Here is a 10,376-nt window from a genome sequence, read left to right as displayed (position 1 = left end):
GTGCATCCAAATCCTTGAGCCAATAACCATGCCATTTTGTATCCACCATACCTACCCACCACATGGTATTTCTCCGCCATTCCAAAGTAAATTACTTGAGTGCTACCTTTAAAATTTCCATTCTTTGCCTTTGCAATATATAGCTCATGGGACAAAATAGCCTTAAAAACTATCGTGGTGAAGAATATGTACTTATGTGTCTTATTTCTTAATAAGTTGCTTGTTGAGCGGTAACCATGTTTTCTGGGGACGCCATCAACTCTTTTACCTTTGTTGAATATCATGTGAGTTGCTATGCATGTTCGTCTTGTCTGAAGTAAGGGCGGTTTTCACAATCAAATGGTTTGAGTATGCATACTGTTAGAGAAGAACATTGGGCCGCTAACTAAAGCCATGATTCATGGTGGAAGTTTCAGTGTGGACAGCTAATCCTCAATATCTTATGAGAATATTAACTGTTGTTGAATGCTTATGCATTAAAGAGGATTCCATTATCTGTTGTCTATGTTGTCCCGGTATGGATGTCTAAGTTGAGAATAATCAAAAGCGAGAAATCCAATGTGAACTTTCTCCTTAGACCTTTGTACAGGCGGCATAGAGGTACCCCTTTGTGACACTTGGTTGAAACATATGCTATGCAATGATAATCCGTGTTAACCCAAGCTAATTAGGACAAGGTGCGAGCACTATTAGTATACTATGCATGAGGCTTGCAACTTATAAGATGTCTTATACATAACTCATATGCTTTATTACTACCGTTGACAAAATTGTTTCTTGTTTTCAAAATGAAAAGCTCTAGCACAAATATAGTAATCAATGCTTTCCTCTACGAAGGGCCAATCTTTTACTTTATTGTTGAGTCAGTTTGCCCATTCTTTCTATCTTAGAAGCAAACACTTGTATCAACTGTGTGCATTGATTCTTACATGTTTACTTATTGCACTTGTTATATTACTTTGTGTTGACAATTATCCATGAGATATATATGTTGAAGTTGAAATCAACCGCTGAAACTTTATCTTCCTTTGTGTTGCTTCAATACCTTTACTTTGAATTTATTGCTTTATGAGTAACTCTTATGCAAGTCTTATTGATGCTTGTCTTGAAAGTATTATTCATGAAAAGTCTTTGCTATATGATTCATTTGTTTACTCATTATCTTCATCATTGCTTCGAATCGCTGCATTCATCTCATATGCTTTACAATAGTATGATCAAGATTATGATAGCATGTCACTTCAGAAATTATCTTTGTTATCGTTTACCTACTCGAGGGCAAGTAGGAACTAAGCTTGGGGATGCTTGATACGTCCCAAACGTATCTATAATTCCTTATGTTCCATGCTACTTTTATGATGATACTCACATGTTTTATACACATTATATGTCATTATTATGCATTTTCCGGCACTAACCTATTGACGAGATGCCGAAGAGCCAGTTGCTGTTTTCTGCTATTTTTGGTTTCAGAAATCCTAGTAAGGAAATATTCTCGGAATTGGACGAAATCAACGCCCAGGGTCCTATTTTTGCACGAAGCTTCCAGAAGACCGGAGGGGAGACGAAGTGGGGCCATGGGGCGCCGCCACACTAGGGCGGCGCGGCCTAAGGGGGGCCCGCGCGGCCCTAGCGTGTGGGGCCCCCGTGACTCTCCCGACTCCGCCCTTCCGCCTACTTAAAGCCTCCGTCGCGAAACCCCCGCATCGAGAGCCACGATACGGAAAACCTTCCGCAGACGCCGCCGCCGCCAATCCCATCTCGGGGATTCAGGAGATCGCCTCCGGCAGCCTCGCCGGAGAGGGGAATCATCTCCCGGAGGTCTCTTCATCGCCATGATCGCCTCCGGATCGATGTGTGAGTAGTTCACCCCTGGACTATGGGTCCATAGCAGTAGCTAGATGGTTGTCTTCTCCTCATTGTGCTATCACGTTAGATCTTGTGAGCTGCCTATCATGATCAAGATCATCTATTTGTAATCCTACATGTTGTGTTTGTTGGGATCCGATGAATATTGAATAGTATGTCAAGTTGATTATCAATCTATCATATATCTTATTTATGTTCTTGCATGCTCTCCGTTGCTAGTAGAGGCTCTGGCCAAGTTGATACTTGTGACTCCAAGAGGGAGTATTTATGCTCGATAGTGGGTTCATGCCTCCATTAAATCTGGGACGAGTGACGGAAAGTTCTAAGGTTGTGGATGTGCTCGTTGCCACTAGGGATAAAACATCGATGCTTTGTCTAAGGATATTTGTGTTGATTACATTACGCACCATACTTAATGCAATTGTCCGTTGTTTACAACTTATTACCTGGAGGGGGTTTGGATGATAACCCGAAGGTGGACTTTTTAGGCATAGATGCATGTCTGTCGTAATGCCCCGATTAAATCTCATAGTACTCATCATGATATATGTATGTGCATTGTTATGCCTTCTTTATTTGTCAATTGCCCAACCGTAATTTGTTCACCCAACATCTGCTATCTTATGGGAGAGACACCACTAGTGATCTCGTGGACCCCGGTCCTATTCTTTACATCCGAAATACAAACTGCTGCAATTGTTCTTTACTGTTCTTCGCAAACAATCATCATCATCCACACTATACATCTAATCCTTTGTTTACAGCAAGCCGGTGAGATTGACAACCTCGCTGTTACGTTGGAGCAAAGTTCTGTGATTGTGTTGTGCAGGGTCCACGTTGGCGCCGGAATCCCTGGTGTTGCGCCGCACTACACTCCTCCGCCATCAACCTTCAACGTGCTTCTTGGCTCCTCCTGGTTCGATAAATCTTGGTTTCTTTCTGAGGGAAAACTTGCTACTGTGCGCATCACACCTTCCTCTTGGGGTTCCCAACGGACGTGTCAACTACACGCATCACTAAGCTTGGGGGGAGTTGATACGTCCAAAACGTATCTACTTTCCCGAACACTTTTGCTATTGTTTTGCCTCTAATTTGTGTATTTTGGATACAACTAACACGGACTAACGCTGTTTTCAGCAGAATTGCTCCGGTGTCTCGTTTTTGTGCGGAAATTCAACTTTCGGGAAAATCCCGGAATTTATGTCGAAGGTCTTATTTTTCCGGAAGATTTACGGAGCCGGAAGGGCAAGCCTGGTGGAGGCCCGAGGCCCCCACACACTAGGCCGGCGCGGCACGGGAGGGGGCGCGCCGCCCTATCGTGTGCCCCCTCGGCTGGGCTCCGACGCCCTCCTCTCGGACTACTTAAGGGTTTCGATCTAAAAACGCGAGACGAGAAGTCGAAGTCGCCGTAAACCATCCAAGACGCCGCCACCGTCGCGAAACTCCGTCTCGGGACCGAAACTCCGTTCGGCACTCCGCCGGGACGGGAATTGGAGGAGATCATCGCCATCATCACCACCGACGCCTCTCCATCGACCAGCCATGTTTCCCCCATCCATGTGTGAGTAATTCCCCCGCTGTAGGCTGAAGGGGATGGTAGGGATTGGATGAGATTGGTCATGTAATAGCATAAGATTGTTAGGGCATAGTGCCTAGTGTCCGTAATTGGTACTTCTATGATATTGTTGCAACTTGTTATGCTTAATGCTTGTCACTAGGGCCCGAGTGCCATGATCTCAGATCTGAACATGTTATTGTTTCATGATGATATGCATTGTTTTATGATCTTACCTGCAAGTTGTATACACGTATTGTTGTCCGGAACCCGAGGCCCCAAAGTGACAGAAATTGGGACAACCGAAGGGGAAGGCGGTGATATGAGGATCACATGTGTTCACGGAGTGTTAATGCTTTGCTCCGGTGCTCTATTAAAAGGAGTACCTTAATTTCCAGTAGATTCCCTAGAGGCCCGGCTGCCACCGGCTGGTAGGACAAAAGATGTTGTGCAAGTTTCTCATTGCGAGCACGTACGACTAAATATGGAACACATGCCTATTGATTGATTAGTACTTGGATACCGTTTTATTATTATCCGCAAATGCCCTCGCCTTGATTGTTACATGAGTTTCTCTCATCCATGCAACGCCCGTTCATCCATCCCCGTGCCTACAGTATTTTAATCTTGCTCGTTTACTATAATCACTACTCGCTGTCTTTGTTACACTGCTGCTCGTTATTTCACCACCGCTATCGCTATAAAGCTGTTACTATCGATAAACTCTTGCGAGCAAGTCCGTTTCCAGGTGCAGCTGAATTGACAACTCCGCTCGTTAAGGCTTACAAGTATTCTTTGTCTCCCCTTGTGTCGAATCAATAAATTGGGTTTTACTTCCCGCGAAGACTGTTGCGATCCCCTATACTTGTGGGTCATCAAGGATCAAAGATTGCAAGAGAATAAGAAGGTGAGAAAGCTTCGAAAAATGAAGCAAGCAATCCAATGACCCAAAAAGAAACACAAGCTTAATAAGAGGCAAGTAAAAATGAAGCTTGTGCCAAAATCAAGTATGAGTGCGTGAAGATGCAAATAGGATAAAATGAGCACTCATAAAATTCTTTGTGGAGCCACCAAAGAGATGAACTAGAATAAAGGAATGGACTCCAACAAAGATGGATATCAAAAGAAAATGTATCATCTCTCATGTATATAAGTTTCTCTAAGTGGAAAACATCACAAAGATAATTATCCATCAAGAAACATGCACACACAAGATAGATACAAGAGAATAAGAGCGAGATATCCAAGGTGAAGTAATACAATATACCAATGAGATATTTTCTTTATAGCACGGCCAACGGCTCATATTTATCTTATTGTACATTGAACAACTTCAACCAAAAAGACCTCAAAGACATCACAAGAATCACCAAGAGAAGGAGATAGTTGAGATGCTTTGAGAGAGGCAAACAAGTTCAACAAATGAACTAAAACACAATGAGCAAGATGATATACAAGACATACATGCTCAAGGACTTATCTCATTTTAAGAATCTAAACCAAATATAAAGTAATGAGATAACCAACTCCCAACGAAATAAAGGTTCCAAATAAACCAAACCCTCAACACTTTTCATGATGGCACAAAAGTACCGAAAAGAAAAGGTTTGTCTTCCAAAGCCAAATTTTGAAACAAGAGTGTTCGAACAAACATAGGAGAGCTCCCCCAAAATTAGTGCACCATTTAGGTTTTTGTGTTTGAATACAAAATGCACAAATGCGGGATCATCACTCAACCATTGTTTATCAAAACACTAACAAGGTTCAAGTGAAAGGAGGAGATACATAAGATGCAAGGAAGACACATGGGAGTCTAACCCACAAGAACAAATTCTTGGCAAGAAATGAAGCAATTGAGCACATGAGCCAAGTGTGAGGATGATCCGGAACAATACCACACAATTTATTACCTAATTTTCCAATGACAAGAGGTATTTAGGAAATATTTCCATATGGTAGTTTGTGAGCATGTCCAAGATCATCTTCACAACAAAGAAATCATATGGTAAAGGATAAGAATTGACCATAATGCAAAAGGAGATTCTTGAGAGCTTCAATTAGTTACACCAACATGCAAAGCAATGAATAGCATAACATGAAGCACATGATTTTCCAAAGAGTATATAGAGCTAGCAATACAATGTGGAAAACCATGCCAAGACAAACTCCCATAAACAAGATCCAAGAGAATAGCAATCAGAGCATTTTATGCAAAAAGGGATTTGTTTGAGCAACATGTCACATAGGAGCAAGATAATCTAAAATATCAATACTATGTGACACAACCTCAAGTGTTCACATTTTCTAGGCTTGTAAAATGCACAAAGCACAATAATCCCCCATAATGTGATAAAGACATTTTTCGTGTAGGAGGCAAATAAGAACCACGTGATATAATTAAAGGACATTATAGAATTTTAATTCATCATGTCGCACTTTTTGAGATTGTGAAATGCACAAAGCATATCACTCCCCCAAAATGGGTTAGTCCATTAATTTCTCACACGAGCCAACAAGTAAGATATCAACAAGATGCAATGAGCTCAAGATAAGAACAATTGTACATGATGTGCCACCCAACATATATAAGCATGAATGCAAGATAAGGAAGTAGGAGGCACAACATACACAACCACATGCAAGGTATAAAACCAACACATGTGAAGGGGGAAAGTAACTTCAATGTACAGGAGTTGAGGACTCGTTACCGCAAGGAGGTGCATGGGTAAAGGATGAAAGGGATAATACTTGACTTGAGGAAATAAGAATGATGAAGATCCCCTAAGTCTTCATGAAATAGTCAAGTCTCCATGCCCTCCACTTGTACCTATTGATCAAATTTTGGCTTGATGGTCCCCAACCAAGTTGGGTCCTAAGAAGTTAGTCACAATAGGCTTGGCAACCCAAATGGTTCTTTTTGAGAAACCACATTGTGTGCCCATATATTTTGCAAACACATTTCCAACCTTATCCTTGCAAAGAGAATAAGCACCATCGATCAAGATAGGGTTGGATGAGTTACCACTAGTGCAAAAGGAGGAGATGTGGCCCTTCTCACGGCATATGTAGCATGTTCTTCTCTTCTCCTTCTTCTCACTTGATTTCTCAGCAACGGGAGCCTTGGCTTGATCCTTCTTGGGTAGCGGCCTTTCTTCAAGTCGAGGTAGACCTTGAGCTTGGCCTTGAGGTAGACCATGAGCTCCATCTTGAGGCCGCTTCCCTTGTTTCTTCTCGCCAAGTGGCTTCTTCTTCAAGGGGCATGATCTAACATGATGCCCTTCAATCTTGCACTTGAAGCACACAATCTTGGCGGGGTCCTTCACATGCCCTTGGCCCTTCTTCCGCTGGTGCATGGTGGACTTGTTCTTGTTGTTGGAGTTGAATCCAAGTCCACTCTTGTCATTGGCGAATTGCTTCCCTTCATGACCCTTTACCAAGTCCTTCTTCAAAGAAGTGACTCGGGCCTCGAGCTCTTCGATTTCCCCTACATGGTTAGTAACAACACAAATACTAGAGGAAATGTAAGCTTCATTGTTAGAGCAACAAGGCAAGGTATGTATTTCACCACAAGATATAGCAATAGCATGAGTGGGTGAATTACTAGCACTAGCACATGAATTGTTGAGCAACAAGGCATAGAAGGTAGTTCACCACAAGATAAGTCAATAGCATGAGTGGGTGAACTAAAAGCACTAGCACATGGCAAAATAGCATTTTGAGAGGTAGTGCTAGTACTCACATGAGGCTCACAAGATTTTACCTTTGACATGATAGCCTCATGAGCTAACTTTAGCAAATCATGAGAGACTAGAAGATCATCATGGGAGCTAGAAAGCTTTCCATGACTTTCTTCCAATTTCTCATAATTGCTTGTTAGCAAAGCAAGTTGAGCCCTTAGCTCATCATTCTCCTTCAAGATGGATGCTTCACAAGAGGTAGAGTTAGTAGCACAAGCATTATCAATTATAGCACAAGGAGAATGCAACTTAGCAATCTCTATTAGGTTGAGAGCCTTAAATTGCTCATGTGACTCGGTGAGTTTGATGAGCTCACTCTCAATAGCCCTAGAGCCATTTTTGAGAAGCTCAAAATCCTCAAGGAGTGTAGCATGAGCAATTACTAGCTCACCATTTTTAATTTGAAAATCATGTGCCACATCTAAAGCTCTATCACGAGATTACTTTACTTTAGATAGCTCTAGAGTAAAGGTCTCCTCAAGAGATTCATTAGTGGTTTGTTGTTCTTCGAGAGCTTCACTAAGAGTTGCTATCTCGTTTGCATACTCGCGCTCATGCCCTTCCATTTTCTCAATAAGTTTTGTGCTCTCAATGGCAAAAGCCAAGATTTTCATAAAGTTAGAGCAAGCAAATTTCTTATTATGGAGAGCATGGAATACCAAATCACCATCATGTTTAAGGAAGCAACATTAAGTCCTTCCATATCATCATCCTCATCATCACTAGATAGATATGGTTCCAAGGAAGGAGATACCTTAGAAGCCTTAGCCATAAGGCATGTGTAAGAACCATGCGATGAAGAAGAAGATGAACTACTTGAAGCTCCATCCGAGATCTTGTCTTGGCCCATAGTATCTTTGGTTTCCTCTACATTGTTAGTCACACAAATACTAGAGGAAAGCAAAGTATTTTCATTATGGCAACAAGACAAGGCAAGCATATCAACACGGAATGAAGATATGCAAGGACTACCAACACTAGCATGTAAAGCATTTATAGTGCTATAAGTATTCAAGTCCAAAGATGAAACATTGCAATGGGATAGGGATGAAGAATCATCAAGAGAAGGCTCACCATCAACAATGCAATGTTCATCACCACTCACCATACCAATACCTTGTGTCTTACCACACATTGGTGAAGTGGAAGGAGTGCGATCATCCTCAATGGTCTTGGACCCACCATATGTATCTCGAAGCTTTGTCCAAAACTCATGAGCACTCCGGAAAGGCGCGATGGAGGAAATCACTGCATGACTCACAACATGGCAAAGCACTTTAGTAGCTTGAGCATCTAGATAAGAGTTTTTCTTCTCCTCAAAGGTTAGATTTTGTGGATCCTTAGGAGAAGAAAAACCCATATAAAGAATTTGCTCCACATGTGGGTGCATGCCCCTAAAATAATCAATCATGTAGAATTTCCAAGCATCATAATTAGTGCCATCAAATATAAAAGAGGAATTGTGCACTAATCCTCTAACGGACAACATTACTCTCTAGGCGGTGAAGCCCAACAAGATAAGAGAGCCCTAGCTCTGATACCAATTGAATGTACTAGGACGTCGCCTAGAGGGGGGGGGGGGTGAATAGGTGATACGTCTCCGATGTATCGATAATTTCTTATGTTCCATGCCACATTATTGATGATATCTACATGTTTTATACACATTATATGTCGTATTTATGCATTTTCCGGCACTAACCTATTAACGAGATGCCGAAGAGCGAGTTGCTGTTTTCTGCTGTTTTTGGTTTCAGAAATCCTAGTAAGGAAATATTCTCGGAATTAGACGAAATCAACGCCCAGGGTCCTATTTTTGCACGAAGCTTCCAGAAGACCGAGGGGGAAAGGAAGTGGGACCACGAGGCGCCGACACAACAGGGCGGCGCGGCCTGGCCCTTGGACGCGCGGCCCTAGCATGTGGGGCCCTCGTGTGGCCCCCCGCGTTGCCCTTCCGCCTACTTAAAGCCTTCGTCGCGAAACCCCCAGTACCGAGAGCCACGATACGGAAAACCTTACTGAGACGCCGCCGCCGCTGATACGTCTCCGACGTATCGATAATTTCTTATGTTCTATGCCATATTATTGATGATACCTACATGTTTTATGCACACTTTATGTCATATTCGTGCATTTTCTGGAACTAACCTATTAACAAGATGCCGAAGTGCCGGTTCTCGTTTTCTGCTGTTTTTGGTTTCGAAATCCTAGTAACGAAATATTCTCGGAATTGGACGAAACGAAGACCCGGGGGCCTATTTTTCCACGGAGCTTCCGGAAGACCGAAGAGCATACGAAGTGGGGCCACGAGGTGGCGACACCACAAGGCGGCGCGGCCAAGGGGGCCCGCGCCGCCCTATGGTGTGGGCCCCTCGTCGGGCCCCCGACTCCGCCCTTCCGCCTACTTAAAGCCTCCGTTGCGAAACCCCCGATACGAAAAACCACGATACGGAAAACCTTACCGAGACGCCGCCGCTGCCGATCCCATCTCGGGGGATTCGGAGATCTCCTCCGGCACCTCGCCGGAGAGGGGATTCATCTCCCGGAGGACTCTACACCGCCATGGTCGCCTCCGGAGTGATGAGTGAGTAGTTCATCCCTGGACTATGGGTCCATAGCAGTAGCTAGATGGTTGTCTTCTCCTCATTGTGCTTCATTGTTGGATCTTGTGAGCTGCCTAACATGATCAAGATCATCTATCCGTAATTCTATATGTTGTGTTTGTCGGGATCCGATGGATAGAGAATACCATGTCATGTTAATTATCAAGTTATTACATATGTGTTGTTTATGATCTTGCATGCTCTCCGTTACTAGTAGAGGCTCTGGCCAAGTTTTTGCTTTTAACTCCAAGAGGGAGTATTTATGCTCGATAGTGGGTTCATGCCCGCATTGACACTCGGGACAAAGTGACGAAAGTTCTAAGGTTGTGTTGTGCTCGTTGCCACTAGGGATAAAACATTGGCGCTATGTCCGAGGATGTAGTTGTTGATTACATTACGCACCATACTTAATGCAATTGTCTCGTTGCTTTGCAACTTAATACTGGAAGGGGTTCGGACGATAACCTCGAAGGTGGACTTTTTAGGCATAGATGCGATTGGATGGCGGTCTATGTACTTTGTCGTAATGCCCAATTAAATCTCACTATACTTATCATGTCATGTATGTGCATTGTTATGCCCTCTCTATTTGTCAATTGCCCGACTGTAATT

This window comes from Lolium rigidum, chromosome 1, assembly GCF_022539505.1.
Source record: "Lolium rigidum isolate FL_2022 chromosome 1, APGP_CSIRO_Lrig_0.1, whole genome shotgun sequence".
Classification (NCBI taxonomy): domain Eukaryota; kingdom Viridiplantae; phylum Streptophyta; class Magnoliopsida; order Poales; family Poaceae; genus Lolium; species Lolium rigidum.
This window is presented reverse-complemented; position numbering follows the sequence as displayed.